The sequence below is a fragment of the Papio anubis genome, chromosome 6 (genome assembly GCF_008728515.1).
Source record: "Papio anubis isolate 15944 chromosome 6, Panubis1.0, whole genome shotgun sequence".
Classification (NCBI taxonomy): domain Eukaryota; kingdom Metazoa; phylum Chordata; class Mammalia; order Primates; family Cercopithecidae; genus Papio; species Papio anubis.
The window spans coordinates 162,547,112-162,565,294 of NC_044981.1; the positions used below are offsets into that span (position 1 = coordinate 162,547,112).

The 18,183-nt window shown below is 39.8% G+C and overlaps 1 pseudogene across 1 annotated transcript; it reads left to right on the forward strand.

The window, feature by feature from the left end:
* Window positions 1-13,495: 13,495 nt before the first annotated feature.
* Window positions 13,496-16,252, forward strand: LOC101020194 (annotated as a pseudogene). The gene has a single exon (XR_001901477.3). The product of XR_001901477.3 is annotated as a glyceraldehyde-3-phosphate dehydrogenase pseudogene (transcript).
* Window positions 16,253-18,183: the final 1,931 nt, after the last annotated feature.

The following is an 18,183-nucleotide window of genomic DNA, read 5'->3' on the forward strand; positions in this document are numbered from 1 at the left end:
TCCGCCTCGTGGGTTCAAGTGATTCTCATCTCAGCCTCCCAAGTAACTGGGATTACAGGCATGTACCACCATGCCCGGCTAATTTTTTTACTTTTAGTAGAGACAGGGTTTCACCATGTTGGTCAGGCTGGTTTCAAAGTCTCGACCTCAGGTGATCCACCCGCCTTGGCCTCCCAAAGTGCTGGGATTACATGTGTGAGCCACCGAGCCTGGCCTGATTTCTAGTTGTGAAGGAAGAATGTATGTTTATTCTTTCAGCCCTCTTAAGTTTATTTAGGGGATTTCCTTTACAGCCCAGAATATAATCTATCTTGATAAATATTTGTGCTCGAAAATAATGTGTTGTCTGCTGTATTGGATGAGTGTGCTATTAATGTCAATTACAGAAAGTTGTACGTTAGTTGTAGCAGGCTGAATAATGGCCCATAACCATATCCAGGTCCCAATCCCTGGAACCTATAAATGTTCCCTTATATAATATCAGGAACTTTGAAGACGTGGTTAAATTAAGGACTTTGACATAAGGAGATTATCTTGGATTATCTGAGCCCTAAATGTAATCATAGGAATCCTTGTAAGAGGCAGGCAGAGAGAAATTGGCAAACAGAAGGAAAAAAGCTATATGAAGACAGCAGAGAGAGATGTGGAGATGATACCTTGCTAGTCTTGAAGATGGAGAAAGGAATCCTGAGCCAAGGAATGCAAAGAATGCGGCTTTAGAATGTGGAAAAGGCAAGGAAATGAATGCTCCCTAGAGCCTCCGAGAGAGGTGGTCCTGCTAACACCTTGGTCTCAGCCTAGCGAAACTCATTTCAGAATTCTGACCTCCAGAAATCTAAGAGAATAATTTTAAAAAAGTATTTATTTGGAAATTATTATAGATTCAAAGGACGTTGGAAAGATAGTACAGATCCTTTGTACACTTCCCCAGCTTCCACCAGTGTTTATGTCTTGTTTAATGTAATACAATGGCAATTGTGTAATACAATACACAATATGTCTTATATAATACAGTACAATAGCAAAACCAGAAAATTGGCATTGGTTCAATATGTGCATATAGTTTTATTTCTGTGTCATTTTACCACATGTGTAGATTCACATAACCACCACCACAACAACCAAGATATGGAACTATGAGACCAGTCTAGGCAACATAGCAAGACCCTCATCTCTACAAAAATAAATAAATAAATAAAAATTTAAAAGTTGGTAGGCATGGCGGCACATGCCTGTAAGTCTCAGCTATCCTGAAGACTGAAGCAGGAGGATGTCTTGAATCCAGGAATCCGAGGCTGCAGTGAGCTATGTTCCTACCACCACACTGTAGCCTGGGTAAAAGAGCAAGACCTTGTCAAAAAAAAAAAAAAAAAAGAAGAAGAAGACTTTTGAAAAAAGATACACAATTATTCCATGAATCCATGAATCACCACAAATATCTTCCTGATGCTGCCCCTTATGGCATATCCATCTCCTTCTTCCTATCCTCCCACACCCCGCACCATTCCTAACCCCCAGAAGCCACTAACCTATTGACCATCTCTTGGCCAATTGATCTTTTTAATACTTCATTTTTAGGGCAGTTTTAGGTTCACAGAAAAATTGAAATGAAGATACAGAGAGTTCCCATATATTCCCTGCCCCACACTTGTTTAGCCTCCTCCATTATCCACATCCCCCACCAGAGTGACACGCTTGTGACAGCTCATGAAACTAATTTGCTTTGTTTTAAATGGTGAAGTTTGTAGTGATTTGTTATAGCAGTCATGGGAAACTAGCTCAATAATGTTGTTCAAATCATCTACCTCCTGACTCATATTTATTTCATTACTGAAGGAGAGATGTAGATGTTTCCAACTATAACTTTAGATATGGGTTCTTTTCTTCCTTCCAGTTCTATCTGTTATTGCTTTATGTATTTTTGTACCTTCGTTATTTGTACCCCTGTTAACACGTTTTAGACTATCATGTTCTCTTGATGAATTTCTTCTTTCCTTATTGTAAAATGTTGATTTTGTCTCTGGTAATATTACTTGTCCTGATATTTACTTTGACTATCAGTAAGGTAGTCATTCCAACTTTCTTTTGATTAGTGTTTTCATGAGATATTATTTTCATCCTTTTCCTTTTAAGTTGTGGTTTTATATCTAAAATGGGTTTCTTATAGACAGCCTATAATTATATCTTGCTTTTATATCCAGTCTGACAGTCTCTGACATTTAATTTGAGCATTTAGGCCCTTTTTATTTCATGTAATTATTAACATGGATAGATTGAAAATGACCACTTTGCTATTTTCTGTTTGTCCTATTCCTCTCTGTTCCTTTCAGATTAAATGAGTTTTGTTAATAATCTCATTTTATTTTCACTAGTGGCTTGTTAGCTATACTTTTCTGTGTGTGTGTGTGTTTTTTTTTTTTATAGTTGCTTTAGAATTTACAACATATGCATTGAACTTCTCACAATCTACATTCAAATAACATCTTACCTTATGTACTAAATAAGAACCCAACAACAGTCTACTTACATTAAATCCTTCTGTTTTTTGGACCATTCTTTTCAAACATTTCACCTCTATATATGTTATATATCCTTCAATGTGTTATTGTTAGTTTTGCTTCAAGGCATCAATTATGTTTTAAAGAAATTAAAATAAGGAAAAAGTTTACATATGTTTACCTATTTACCATTTGGGATACTCTTTATTTCTTTGTTTAGATCAACTCTCTATCTGGAACTATTTTCCTTTTGCTTGAAAAACTTCTTTTAAGATTTCTTGAATTCATCCTCTGCTGATTATAAATTCTATCAAGTCTTGTTTCTCTGAAAAAAAAAGTTTTTAACTTTAATTTTTGAAAAATTACTTTTACTCTTAATTTTTTCTAATCATTTTAACTTTATTTTAATGGTTTTAAATTATTTTAACAATTCTATTGTTTTCTGGTTTGCATAGTTTCTGATAAGAAGTCTGATGTCATCCTTAACATAATTCTTCTGTGTGCAATGTTTTATTTTTCTGGTTACCAGTAAGATTTTCTCCTTATCTCTGATTTTTAGCAACTTAATAATAACATATCTTGACATGGCTTTGGTTTTCTTTTCTTCTTACTTTTTGTTTTCTTTCTTGGTTGCTTGGAGCTCACTGGGTTTCTGGAATTTGTAGGTTTAAAGTTTTTCTTAAATTTGTAAATTGTTTTGCCATTATTTTTTCAAATACATTTTATTCTCCCTCCCCACCATCATCTGGGAGTCCAATTACTTTTATATTAAACTGCTTGATATTTTTCATTGGCCGGTGATGCTGTGCTCATCATTTTTCAGCTTTTTAATTCTCTGTGTGTTTCAGTTTGGATAGTTTCTATTGCTGTGTTCTCAAGTTTACTGGTTTTTTTTTTAATACCAGCAAGATGTAGCATTAATCCCATCCAATATGTAATGAATTTCATATATTGAATTTTTTATCTCTAAAGTTCAGTTTTGATATTTTAATATCTTCTATTTCCACATTATGTTCATATTTACCTCTACTTTCATGGATATATGCAGTATATTTGTAATATCTTTTAATTCTCCTTTTCTGTTAGTTCCATCTCTTTTTACTTCTAGTTCTGTTTCTATTGATTTGTTGTTTTCCTGATTATGACTCATATTTTCCTGCTTTTTGCCTGCTAGCTAGCTTTATATTATCTCCTAGATATCATCCATTTTAAATTGTTGGTTTCTGGATTTTGTTGTATTCTTCTAAAAAGTGTTGGATTTTTTTTCATTTATAAAATTACAATTAGTTGTATCCTTTTGAGGTTATCTTTAAAGCTGTATTAGAGTAAGTTCAGAGCAGTCTTTAATCTAGGGCTGAAATATAGCCCCAGTATTAAAGTGGGACCCCTATGAAGATCTGTCTGATGCCTCATGTAGTAAGAGGTCTTTCAGTCTCGTTAGTGGATACATGAACTAGTCAAGTCCTGTGTGAGCTACAAAAATAAAAATTGTAATATCTACTCTTTTTATTGGCCATTGTTCTGATTTTGGCCCCAGGTAATTGCCTTTCATGTATGTACAGAGCGGTATTCACTCAGTGAGTCAGGGGAACCCCTCTGCAAATCTCTGAAACTCTTACTTTCTCTCTGTAATTCCATCATTTCTTATATTTTGCACAAGCACATTCTAGCCTCCTTGACCTTCCTGAAGTTCAATATATGTCTCCTAAAGTTGGTAGGACTGCCAGGTTCTCATTGGTTTTTCCTCCCTGCCCTGCAGTCTGGGAACTGCCTCCAGGTCATGTGCTGAGACAATCATAGAGCTGACCTCGTTTGTCTCCCTTCTTTCTGGGATCTCATTCCTACCCTGCCTGTGGTCCAATGTCTGTTAACCATGGTTTTATGTATTTTGTCTGTTCTTATAGTATTAAAGTGGAAGGGTAAATGCAGCCCCTGTTACTTTATCTGGGCTGGAAGTGGAAGTTCTTTGCACATTCCATATTAATAGAGTAAATAGGGTGTCCTATGGGCATTCCTCAAAACATAGTCAGTTTGTGGGTTTTCTGGACTTAGGTTGTATATTCACTTGTGACCACTTTTCTAAGATCTCTCCCTTCGCCATCTATCATGGAAGTTCTGGGATTCCCATTTCACTTAATAGAAAAAGCAATCACTTCCAAAGTCCCAAGTCAGCCTGACTTTATGTTTGCATTATCTTCCAGAGTTCTTGCCAGGGTATTAAATTTTGTCTAGGGGGAAAGAGCTCCTGGGAAAGTACAACATCAGCAGGGAGACACTCCCAGGAAAGAAAATAGGTAGGCGACTGTGTCTGATCTGTTTTTGAACATATTTATAACTGGACCTCCTGATAATTACATTTTCCAGAAGAGTCCTCATCTATTGAAGGTTTTTGGCTTAACATAAACAAATCTAGAAGCTATGGATTTATGGTGCATAGTTCCTCGAAAAATGCCACATAAGCCATGCAACTATCTATCTGGGTATAAAATGGAGATATTTCATAACATCCAGTGCCTCTTGTTGTGTGAGATAACCCTCACCTCACTCAGAGACCTCTATTGTCTTGGCAAGTTCAGCATGTCATCATGACTTCAATAGGATTTGTCCCTTGATATTTGCCTTGTTTCCAGAAGAAGAAGATGAAGCTTTTCATTGCTGAGGCCTCAGCCCATCCTCTGGGGAGCCCTGGAACTGGGTTGATTCTCCTGATACTTACCAAACCGAAAACAAGAGGTTCGACCTTGTATCCACATCAGCCAGCCACTGGCTGTGCTTCTCCTTACGCAAGTGGTTCACTGTAGTCACACGTGATAGCCAATGAAAAGTGCAGCCATGAGCCAGCAGCAGCAGATATTCCTAGCAGCACTTCAGCTGTCTTGGTGCAGCACCAAAGTATCCACAACATTATTCCATTTGATGTTTTTAAATTCTAGTTAAGAATCACTAACTTGTAAAAATCGAATAGGTCATGACCTGGAGATGAAAAAATACTGACCTGGCTCATGCTAAGGGAGTTGGCCCCTGGCCCCAGGCTTAGCACACAGTAGGTGACAGACTAATCCTTTAATCCCTACTTCTGCTGATGGAAACATCTCTCTAGTAGCTCCGGCCAAAAACATCAGGTTATGCTTAACACATCTTTTTCTCTCACATCTCACTTTCTTTCCTTCACCTTGTCCAGTTGATGCCACCTTCGAGATGCAGTATATTCAGTCTGGACCTTCTTTCCCTTCTCTGCTGCTGTCCTGTAAGTCGGATCACCCCACTCTGGCTTCTCTGCTTAAAAATCTCTAATCGTTCTCCATTTTATTCCGAGTAAAGGATAAGGCTGTACAATGGCCTCAGGTCCTGATGGGTTTTCTCAGCACCCTCTCTGCTCCCGTCTCCTGCTTTTCTGCCCTGGCTCCCTGCTACAGCAACACCGCCCTTCACTGTTGAATCCCCTGAGTGTGGTTCAGCCCTGGGGCATTTGCAGCAGCTGCTCCCCTGCTGGAGAGCTCTTCCTTCGAATGTCTGCTCAGCTCAGTCCTTCACCTTCTTCAAGTCATTGCCCAAATAACTATCTCCCAAGAAGACCAATACTCTATATCATTCTGTTAAAATTGCCACCTGTCTCCCAGCCCCCCAATGCCTCTTCCAAATACTCTCACATGCTTTTTTAAAACACTGTTTCCATCTTAGACTAAACAATTTACTTATTTATGTCTATTTTTTTAATTTTCTGTCTCTTCTACTAGGCTATCAGTCCCATGAGTGCAAGCAGTTCTATTTGTTTTCTTCTGTGGCACTGAGTTTGTTCCAGTGCCTAGAGCATGGCCTGGCCCACAGAAAGCGCCCAATAATTATTGGCTGGATCTATCAATGACTGACTTTGAGTCTAGGTGGCTTAGCTTTAAGTTCCCCTTTCTCCATATGTTATTCCCAGTTTTAAAAAAATCTCCTGATTCTCCTCCATATACTGAGTGTCATATTCTTGAGCCCTACAATATGAACTTACAAAATAATTTATTTTCAAAAGCTGTTAACTCATTTATCTTATTACTAAATTCAAATCTGATTTAAAATTATAAATTCTTCTGGCTTACATAAATGACAAAAAATGAATTCAGGAAACTATCCTTTCTCTTAGGAGTTTAATCTCCAAGGCTTCTGCTAGCACTGAAAACAGTCTGTGATTCTAAGAGTCAATTCACTCCCCATGGCCATATCCAAATATTTTAACACCAATTCCACAGCCTGCACAGTTGGCCGGCCCAGCTGGTCTGTAGAATCTGGGGGAGGCTCATGGCAGGCTGACGTCAATTGGCAGAGCCCAGTCTGGAAGGAGCTCACAGTCAGCCTACTCCCACACGCTCCTCTCTCTTCTATCCAGTGTTATCAACTCACTTTTCCTTCTCAGTATTCAAATTCATCTTCTACAATTTTCTCCACAAAGAAATCTGTGGCCTTTACAATCTTTGGTCATGTTATTCTCAGCCTATAACCATACCAACAGAAACTAAAGGAATTCAGTGTGAATTATTCTAATTGATGATCCTTTTAGTTATATTTTTGTTTCTCAATATATTAATGTTAATTTCTGTAAATGTCTGAATGGACTCTGTTACGGTTTCACATTTCTTAATCCAAAAGGAAGATGAAGATTTTTGCACAGAAGAGCTGCCGAGGCAGTACAAAGCAATTGATTACAGACATGGTGACAATTGATTTACCAGTTCTCTTTACTTGCATGCCAAGGTCTGTGAATTAATATTTTGTTTTGCAGTTTGTGTGTGAGGACAAATCATTACCTCAGTTAGGCTCATTAAACAGTACACCTCTTTGCCACTATAGTGTGCAAGTAAATCAAATAGAAAAATTCCATAACAAAACTAGTGGTATTTTCGCATGCAATTGGGTGGAAAAAACAAAACGAGTACAATTCATGATGTAAATAGAGAATGTTTTCTGAAAATAAAACATCTCATTTATGCTAGCATTTACTATAATCTGAAATCTGTCCTGTTTTGTTGGCAATCTAATGTAATGATAGGATATGAGAGCCATTCTATGTCTCCGAAAATAGAAGCAGAAAAAGGAAGAGCGAAAAACCACATTGCTGACCAGGCCAAGTTCTGAGTCCTTACGTTCTCAGCCTTTCTGTGCTGCTAAAGTATGGAATAGTCCACCTGTCCACCTGTAGGAATTACTTTGCCCATATTCTAAGTGACAATTTGACACCGTTCAATCTCTCCTTCGATTTCTTCATATTCCCTCATGCTCACTCTATTCTTGAAATTTGACAGATATTTACTAATTTTTAACTTGGATATACAATTAATATCTTCCCTAACTTCGCCCATCGTCTTCTCTCCTGTAAATACAGCAGGTGAGAGGAGCTCACCCTGAACCTCGCTTCCTCTCTGTGCTTATTCAGCCCTGTTTCATTCTCAGCCTGCAAGGACACTCATATCAAACCTTCATTTCTTTCAAGTCTCTGACTTGAATCAGCCTCTCTCTTGTTCCTCCCTTCTGCATTCCTTTAAAAAAATACTGACCTCAATTCTCTCACATTTATCCACTCCCAAGTTATATCTGGTTGAAAAAGGAACTGGAGCGCCTACAATTCTTAGAGCATTAATTTGAATGATATTTATTAGGCTCACAGGGTACAGAGTAGTCAGCCAGGCCCCTCTGTTACCATCTCAAACCTGATGAATGCACCTTCTGTTTCTAATTCCTCCCGCTCACTCTTGAGCTCTAGAAATTCTGACTCACTTAAACGTTTTTCACAGAAACAACTCCACAGCTTCCAGCAGCTCCTCTTCATCCAAATCGTGTTTGCACATCACCACGTGGCTCTGTCAGAAAATGTGTCCGTCAGTGAAAGTTTATACACAGCCACATTTTCCCATTAATTTTTTTTTCTTTCTTCCTTTTTTTTTAAATTTATTTATTTTTTTTCTTTTTGAGAAGAGTTGCTCTATTGGCCAGGCTGAAGTGCAATGACGTGATCTTGCCTCACTACAGCCTCTACCTCCTGGGCTCAAGTGATTCTCCTTTCAGCTTCCCAAGCAACTGGGATTACAGGCACCTGCCACCACACCCCGCTAATTTTTGTGTTTTTAGTAAAGACGAGGTTTCACCTTGTTGGGCAGGCTGGTCTCAAATTCCTGACCTTAAATGATCCACTCGCCTCAGCCTCCCAAAATGTTGGGATGACAGCCATGAGTCATCATGCCCAGCCTAATTTCCATTTTCATTTCAAACATGCACTCCTATGGAAAGAAAAATTACATGAAGGTTTAGTAAAAATCATATTAACAATCATAAAATTTACCTCTTAGTACATCTGATATTTTAAAATTTACTATTCTTGTCTATGAATGGAAACCATGTTTATATAGGGTGGATGTTTGTATGACTGGGTGTATCCATGAGGTCAGAATACTAATTGATGGAACAATACTGAGTGGAAGGTGGTCTCTAGTGGAATGCCACAGAGTTTCCAACATAGTCTTAGAAAAGAGTCTTGAAAGATAATGGCCTGCTGGTCACATTCATTCAAGACAGAAAACTCTGATAGATAGTAAAAGTGTAGGTTGAATTTAAAACAAACAAACAACAACAACAACAGCAACAAAAAACGCAAGCCTCAGCAGTCTGAAATGATGGTCTAAATCCAATACCACTACTTAACAGTGCTTTATAACTAAAGGATTTTGTAATTTAGAGACTTTGAAATTTCCCAGGAATTTCTAGCATAATCCACTGAGCAAAAACCCAGTGGGTCTGCTCTTGGACCACATTAAAAGAAGTTCAAGAAGCAAGGGAGATGTTAATCCCAATGTACTCACCCAGAACAGTGTGGTAGGGTCTGCTGGCTCACTGTGGGAGGGCATTGGCCAACTCATATAGGTCCAGGTGTGAGCAAACAGGGTGAGGGAAAGGTTAAAGAAACTGGTGATGTTCAGCTTAATGCTGTTTTCAAATAATTAAGGATTTTAATGTAGTAAAAGGAATAGATTTTTATCTCCAGTGTCAGTGCAACCTAATGCTGGAATCACCACACTGTCTTCCACAATGGTTGAAATAATTTATATTCCTTCCAACAGTGTAAAAGTGTTCCTGTTTCTCCACAGCCTCCCAGCATGTGTTGTTTCTTGACTTTTTAATAATCACCATTCTGATTGGTGTGAGATGGTATCGCATTGTGTTTTGGATTTCCATTTCTCTAATGATCAGTGATGTTGAACTTTTTATGTATATATGTTTGTTGGCCTCATAAATGTCTTCTTTTGAGAAGTGTGTGTTCATGTCCTTTGCCCAGTTTTTAATGGTGTTGTTTGTTTTATTCTTGTAAATTTGTTTAAGCTTCTTGTAGATTCCGGATATTAGACCTCTGTCAGATGGATAGATTGCAAACATTTTCTCCCATTCTGTAGGTTGTCTGTTCACTCTGATGATAGTTTCTTTTGTTGTGCAGAAGCTCTTTAGTTTAGTTAGATCCCAGTTGTCAATGTTTGCTTTTGTTGCAGTTGCTTTTGATATTTTCACCATGAAATCTTTGTCCATGCTGGTATTGCCTAGATTTTCTTCTAGGGTTTGTATAGGTTTGGGTTTTACATTTAAGTCTTTAATCCATCTTGAGTTAATTTTTGTATAAGGTATGAGGAAGGGGTCCTGTTTCAATTTTCTGTGTATGGCTAGCCAGTTCTCCCAGCACTATTTATTAAATAGAGAATCCTTTCCCCATTGCTTGTTTTTGTCAGATTTGTCAAAGATCAGATGGTTGTAGATGTGTGGTCTTATTTCTGAGTTCTTTATTCTGTCCCATTGGTCTATGTGTCTGTTTTTGTACCAGTACAATGCTGGTTTGGTTACTGTAGCCTTGTAGTATAGTTTGAATTCAGGTAGTGTGATGCCTCCAGGTTTGTTCTTTTTCCTTAAAATTGTCTTGGCTGTATGGGCTTTTTTGGTTCCATATGAATTGTAGTTTTTTTCTAATTATATGAAGAATGTCAATGGTAATTTAATGGGAATAGCATTGAATCCATAAATTACTTTGGGCAGTATGGCCATTTTCATGATATTGATTCTTCCTGTCCATGAGCATGGAATGTTTTTCCATTTGTTTGTGTGCTCTCTAATTTCCTTGAGCAGTGGTTTGTAGTTCTTTTTGAAGAGGTTATTTGCTTCCCTTGTTAGCTGTATTCCTAGTTATTTTAGTCTCTTTGTAGCAATTGTGAATGGGAGTTCATTCATGATTTGGTTCTCTGCTTGTCTGTTGTTGGTGTATAGGAATGCTTGCAATTTTTGCACATTGATTCTGTATCCTGAGACTTTGCTGAAGTTGCTGATCAGCTTAAGAAGCTTTTTTTGCTGACATGATGGGGTTTTCTAGGTATAGGATCATGTCATCTGCAAACAGAGACAGTTTGACCTCTTCTCTTCCTATTCAAATATGCTTTATTTCTTTTTCTTGCCTGATTGTGTTGGTCAGAACTTCCAATACTATGTTAAATAGGAGTGGTGAGACAGGGCATCCTTGTCTTGTGCTGGTTTTCAAGGGGGACATTCCCATTTCAAACACGAGAAATAAGAAAGAAGAAAAGAGTAACAAGTCGTAAGCATGTTCAAACTCCGTTAGGGCAAACAATACCACATCTCACAGCTTGAGAATAATCTTTGTTTGATTCTATGTCCTGCTTTCTGGACACAGTGATGGTGAGGAGGTTTGGGATTGGGCCCCAGCACGTCAGATAGCCTTATTCTAACAGCTTTGTTGGGCTCAGTCCACCCTGCAGCCCTCACAGGTTGGAGTCTTGTGTCTTTCACTCTCCTATGCTGATGTTTCACAATGGGAGCTCTACAGGTCTAGAGTCTCAGGGGTGGCTCTGACCCCACAGCTCCACTAGGCTTTGTCCTAGTGAGGACTCTCTGTGGCAGTTTAGGCCCCACAGTTTCTCTGGTCATTGCTCTAGTGGGGGCTGTCTGTAGTTGTTCTATCCCTGCAACATCTCTGTCTGGTCCCCAAGGCTGTTTGCAACCTTCTTTGAATTCTAGCTGGTGGAAGCCATGCTGCCACAGCTCATGCATTCTATGAATCTGCAGAACTAGCACCATGTGGCCACAGCCAAGGTTTGCTGGTGCACCCTCTGCAGCTGTGGCCCAAGCCACATCTGGGCCTGCTTTACCAACAGCTTGAGTGGCTAAAGAGCACTGTTCCTGAATGCCAAAAGTAGAGACTTAACGTGACCTTCGGTTGGGAACTTCAAGTTCCTGAAGGCACTCTAGGTCTCTCTTTTGCCATTTTTCTTGTCCCAGGTTTTGGCACTCTGGACCTGGGATAAGAGGGGCAGTACTGGTGGTCTCTGAAGTACCTTTGGGGTCATTGTTCCGTTGTCCTGATGAATAGCCTTGGCTTCATTCTGTTCATACTAATCTCCTTATCAAATGGCCACTTGGCCACAGCCTTGATTTCCTCACCTGAAAATGCTCTTTCATTCTCTATTAGGATCAAGCTGAGAATCCTTCAGATCCCTAACTTCTGTTTCCCTTTTAATTATAAATTCCATCTTTAAATCATTTTTTCTTCTCATATTTTCCTACATGCAGTTAAAGGAAGCCATGCAGTATTCTGAATATTTTACTGCTTAGATATTTCTTCTGCCAGACTTCCTAATTCATCGCCCTCTACTTCTGCTTTTCATGAAGTCCTAGGACATGACCACAATTCAACCAAATTCTTTGCCACTTTATAACAAGGATAGCCTTTTCTCTAGTTTTCAATACCTTGTTCTTTATTTCCATCTGAGACTTCATCAGAATTGCCTTACCATACATATTTCTACCAACATTCTGATCACAACTACTTAGAGATTATCTAAGTAATCTCTAAGAAGTTTCAGACTTTCCCTACAGCTCTCATTTTTTAGGCCCTCACCAGAATCATTCTTAATGCTCATTTTCAGCAATATAGGCTTTTTCTAATCTGATGCTCCAAATTCTTCCAGCCTCTGCCCATTATCCAGTTCCAAAGCTGCTTCCACATGTTCAAGTGTTTGTTATAGAAACGATCCCACTCTCTATACCAATTTCTGTCTTAGTCCACTCTGTGCTGCTGTAACAGAATACCTGAGACTGGGTAATTTATAATGAACAGAAATGTATTGGCTCACAGATTTGGAGACTGGAAGTCCAATATCAAGATGCTAGCAAGGACCTTCTTGCTGTTTCATCATCTGGGGGAATGCAAGATGGCAAGGGAGATCAAAAGGGGGCTGAACTTCTCATTCTTTTATAAAAACAACGATTACACCAATGAGTGGGGAGCCTTCACGGCCTAGTTATGTCTTAAAGGTTTCATATCTTAATACTGTTACAAATAGTCATGTCTTAAAGGTTCCACATCTTAATACTGTTACAAAGGCAGCTAAATTTTAACAAGTTTTGAAAGGAACAAACATTTACACCACAGCAACTTCTATCATTGCCCCCTTGGTCAGTTGAAGGAAATCCTATCTATGCTAGATACTGAGGGTTTTGGATATTACAAACATCTTTCTGATCTGTCAACTTTGACTGTAACACCACCAGAATGTAATAAATTCATCAATTTTTTTTGCCTAAAGATTGTGTTTTTAAGATTTGATTTAAGAAATTTGTCCCCAGCTCTATGTCACAAAGATAATCCCTGATATAGTTTGGATATTTGTCCCCACCCAAATCTCATGCTGAATTATCACCTCCAATGCTGGAAGTGGGGCCTGGCAGGAGGTGGTCAGGTCATGGGGGCAGGCCCTTGTGGCTTGGTGCTGTCTTCCTGATGGTGAGTGCTAATGAGATCTTGTCACGTAAAAGCATGTGGCACCTCCCCGCACTCTCTCTCTCACTTGCTCCTGCTTTTGCCATGTGATGTGCCTGATCTCTCTTTACCTTCTGCCATGATTGTAAGCTTCCTAAGGCCTCCCAAGAAGCTGAGCAGATGCCAGCACCAAGCTTCCTGTACAGCCTATAGAACTGTGAGCCAATTAAACCTCTTTTCTTTATAAATTTCCCAATCTCAAGTTTCTTGATAGCAATGCAAGAACAGCCTGACATAATCCCCTACATTATCTTGTGTGAACTTTAGAGTTTAATCTTGCACATTTGTGTATTTAATCCAGTTGAAGTCCACCTTTGAGTATGGTGTTAAGTAGGAATTCTCTCATATTTTTCGCCATATATTGGGCCAATTTTCCAAACACCAAATACTGAATAATCTACTTTTTGTTGACTTGGGTTGCCAGGTTTATTATATACTAAATGCCTATATAAATACAGGAATCTGTCTCTTAACATATTGTTCCACTGGATTATTTATCAGCTCTTGGTAAAATACAAATTCTTTAAAATCTTAACACTGTAATATGTCTTCATAGACTGGTAGGGCAGGTCTCATCTATTTGTGCTTCTATTTCAAATTGTACTTACTTTTATGTGGACCTGTAAACTTTCATATAAATATTATGGTAACGTATTTTCCTTCCTCAAAACAATTCAACTGGAATTTTTATTGAAATTGTCTTGAATTCATACTTTGATATGGGGAAAACCAGCATCTTTATAATACAAATATGTCCCATCTAAGAGCGTGGATTGTCTCTCCATTGAACTTTCTGTGTCACTCATTAATGTTTTTTTTCAGCTCTTTCCTCCTCCAATTCAGCAGACAGCCGCATCTCCTCTCGCACTGCCAGCCACATCCCTGAGACACCGTGGTGAAGGTGAAGGTCAGAGTCAACGGATTTGGTCGTATTGGGTGCCTGGTCAGCAGGGCTACTTTTAACTGGTAAAGTGGATATTGTCACCATCAGTGACCCCTTCATTGATCTCAACTACATGGTCTACATGTTCCAATATGATTCCACCCATGGCACATTCCATGGCACCATCAAGGCTGAGAACGGGAAGCTTGTCATCAATGGAAATCCCGTCACCATCTTCCAGGAGCGAGATCCCTCCAAGATCAAATGGGGTGATGCTGGTGCTGGGTACATTGTGGAGTCCACCGGCATCTTTACCACCATGGAGAAGGCTGGGGCTCACTTACAGGGAGGAGCCAAAAGGGTCATCATCTCTGCCCCCTCTGCTGATGCCCCCATGTTGGTAATGAGCACGAACCATGAGAAGTATGACAACAGCCTCAAGATCATCAGCAATACTTCCTGCTCTGCCAACTGCTTAGCACCCCTGGCCAACATCATCCATGACAACTTTGATATTGTGGAAGGACTCATGACCACAGTCCACACCATCACTGCCACCCGGAAGGCTGTGGATGGTTCCTCTGGGAAACTGGCATGACGGTGGTGGGACTCTCCAGAATATCATCCCTTCTTCTACTGGCACTGCCAAGGCTGTAGGCAAGGTCGTCCCTGAGCTGAATGGAAAACTCACTGGCATGGCCTTCTGTGTCCCCTCCCAACACGTCAGTCGTGGACCTGAACTACCATCTGGAAAAACCTACCAAATATGATGGCATTAAGAAGGTGGTGAAGCAGGCGTCAGAGGGCCCTCTCTAGGGCATCCTGGGCTACAACACCGAGCACCAGGTTGTCTCCTTCGACTTCAACAGCGACACCCACTCTTCCACCTTTGATGTTGCGGCCGCCATTGCCCTCAACAACCACTTTGTCAAGCTGATTTCCTGGTATGACAATGAATTTGGCTATAGCAACAGGGTGGTGGACCTCATGGCCCACAAGGCCTCCAAGGAGTAAGACCCCTGAACCACCAGCCCCAGTGACAGCACAAGAGGAAGAGCAAGGCCCTCACTGATGGGGAGTCCCTGACACACTCAGTCCCCAGTCACAGTGAGAATCTCCCCTCCTCACAGTTTCCATGCAGACCCCCTGAAGAGGAAGGGGCCTAGGAAGTCCCACCTTGTCTTGTACCATCAATAAAGTCCCCTGTGCTCAGCCAAAAAAATAAATAAATAAAATTTTTTTCTATAAAGTTTCTATGGATTAGTGATTAATTCCTAAAATTCTCTAGTTTTGACTGGTATTTGGAATGATATTTTATTATATTTCCTAGTTTGCATTCTCAGTGTAGAAGATACCAAGATTTCTTAAGTTGTTCTTATCTAAAGGAATTGTTCAATTATCTTACTAGTTCTAATAGTTGGATTTTTTTGGACAGATGATTATATTACCTGCAAATAATAACAGTTTTATCTCCTTTCAAGTCTTACCTCTCCTACTTATTCATTTTTCCTTGTAGTTGGTGGCGAGCTTACATGCAAGTGTTAATTAACAGGAGTGATGATGGGCATCTTTACATCATTTACAATTTCAGAGAAAATGTGAAAAATGCCCCTAATCTGTGTAACATTTAACATAACTTTTAGAGTAGACAACTTTAACAAGTTGAAGAAGTTCCTTTCTATTTCCAGTTAACCAGTTTTATTATACATATCTGTTGAATTAAGAAGTTTTTCTGCATCAATTCAAATAATTCTGCGTTTTATACTTTACTCTTAGCTGATGTAATAAATTCTGTTGATATATTTATGATGGTGTGTCATCTTGCATTCATGAGTAAGTCTTATTTAATTATTGTGACTTTTTATCATACACTTGGGTTTTCTTAACTATATCTTATTTAAGATATTTACATCTGTGTTCAAAATGAACTATGCCTATAATTGTTGGGGTGGATCGACCTTATCTATTTATAGAATGAAAAGTGGGAACACGCACGGTGGCTCATGCCTATAATCCTAGTATTTTGGGAGGCAGAGGCGGACAAATTGCTTGAGTCCAGGAGTTTGAGACCAGGCTAGGCAACATAGTGAGACCCTGTCTCTACAAAAAAATACAAAAATTAGCCAGGCATAGTGTGCCTGTTGTTTCAGCTACTCAGGAGGATGAGAGATAGAAGGATCACTTGAGCTTGGAAGGTCGAGGTTGCAGTGACCTCTGATCACATCACTGCACTCCAGCCTAGGTGACAGAGTAAAACCCTGTCTCAAAGAAAAGGCGCAGGTTTTGGTCTTTTTTAAATAACTTATCTAAAGCAGGAATTAATTATTTCTTAAAAGTTTAGTAGAACTTATTAATAAAACTATCTGAGCCTTAGAGACTTAGTGAGGAGAAAGATATCTTTAGTGTTATATTTATATGTATGTACTGGGTGCCAATTAAAAATACGGTTAAAACAATTTCAAAGACCCTGGTTAATGGAGTCAATGAAGCACTTAGTTTTGGCATAACTTGGTTTCAGGGTTCTATTTCTCTTCTACTAGTCACTTCCCACCCTCTTCTTCATATTTCCTGAATGAGTCACACTGCCTGGCACATAGTGGATGTTTTTTAGTTGAACTGATTAAATTTGGGTACCCATTATCATTGACCCGCTTCCTGGCCCGGAAGCCTGAGGGAGACCTACCTGCTTCCTCTCACTCTAAATAGGTGTCAATTATTCTACCCAATACAAATTGTCCTTTAGCACCTTAAACTTCAAGTATTAGAAATAAACTATTGTAACAATGTTAGTGAGTCCACCATGGCCACAGCCCATGGGAGATTTTTTAGCCAATTCTGTCTATTCCACCTTGGCCAAGGGATGGAAGTTTGCTTTTGGGCCCCCATGTCTTCACAAGCTGCCCAAGTGCCAGCCTCTGCCCAAGGGTCTTACCTACAAGTATCCCATCTATGGAGGGCAAGGAGTCCCCAGGTGATGTGGGGTTGGGCCACCCACACTAGGCCACTGAACCACTCACTGGTCATTGGGAACAGAAATCCTGTAAATCAAGAACACAGCTCCCTCTTTCTCTCTGTGGCTCATTTCTCAACCCTGTATCTGTTGTTTTTGGTGTTTTTTTTTTTTTTCCTCCTGTATCAGGATGACTTAGTCTTTGAGGCAAAAAACCTGTTCAGGAACCAAGTTTCTGAGTCTTGACAACTCACATTTGGGTTAAAGAGTCTTTGGGACTTTGCTTTCAGTTTGATGTTAGCTAGAAGTGCTTATTAGGTACCAACAAACGAGAAAAAGGGAATAAGAAAATAGACAACAGAGAGGCTAATACTCAAGAGATGTAGGCCCGCCACACATCCACACTCACATAAACTCAGAGGTTATCCTCCTGCTAAGTCAATGGACAACCAAATGCTCTGTCTATGGGATAGCCCTGCTCTGTCTATGGGATAGCCCTGCTCTGTCTATGAGATAGCCCTGCTCTGTCTGTGAGATAGCCCTGCTCTGTCTATGAGATAGCCCTGCCCTGTCTATGGGATAGGCCTGCCCTGTCTATGGGATAGCCCTCCTCTGTCTATGAGATAGCCCTGGCCTGTCTATGGGATAGCCCTGCTCTGTCTATGAGATAGCCCTGCTCTGTCTATGAGATAGCCCTGCTCTGTCTGTGAGATAGCCCTGCTCTGTCTGTGAGATAGCCCTGCTCTGTCTATGGGATAGCCCTGCTCTGTCTATGAGATAGCCCTGCTCTGTCTGTGAGATAGCCCTGCTCTGTCTATGAGATAGCCCTGCCCTGTCTATGGGATAGGCCTGCCCTGTCTATGGGATAGCCCTCCTCTGTCTATGAGATAGCCCTGCTCAGTCTATGGAATAGCCCTGCTCAGTCTATGAGATAGCTCTGCTCTGTCTATGAGATAGCCCTGCTCTGTCTATGAGATAGCCCTGCTCTGTCTATGGGATAGGCCTG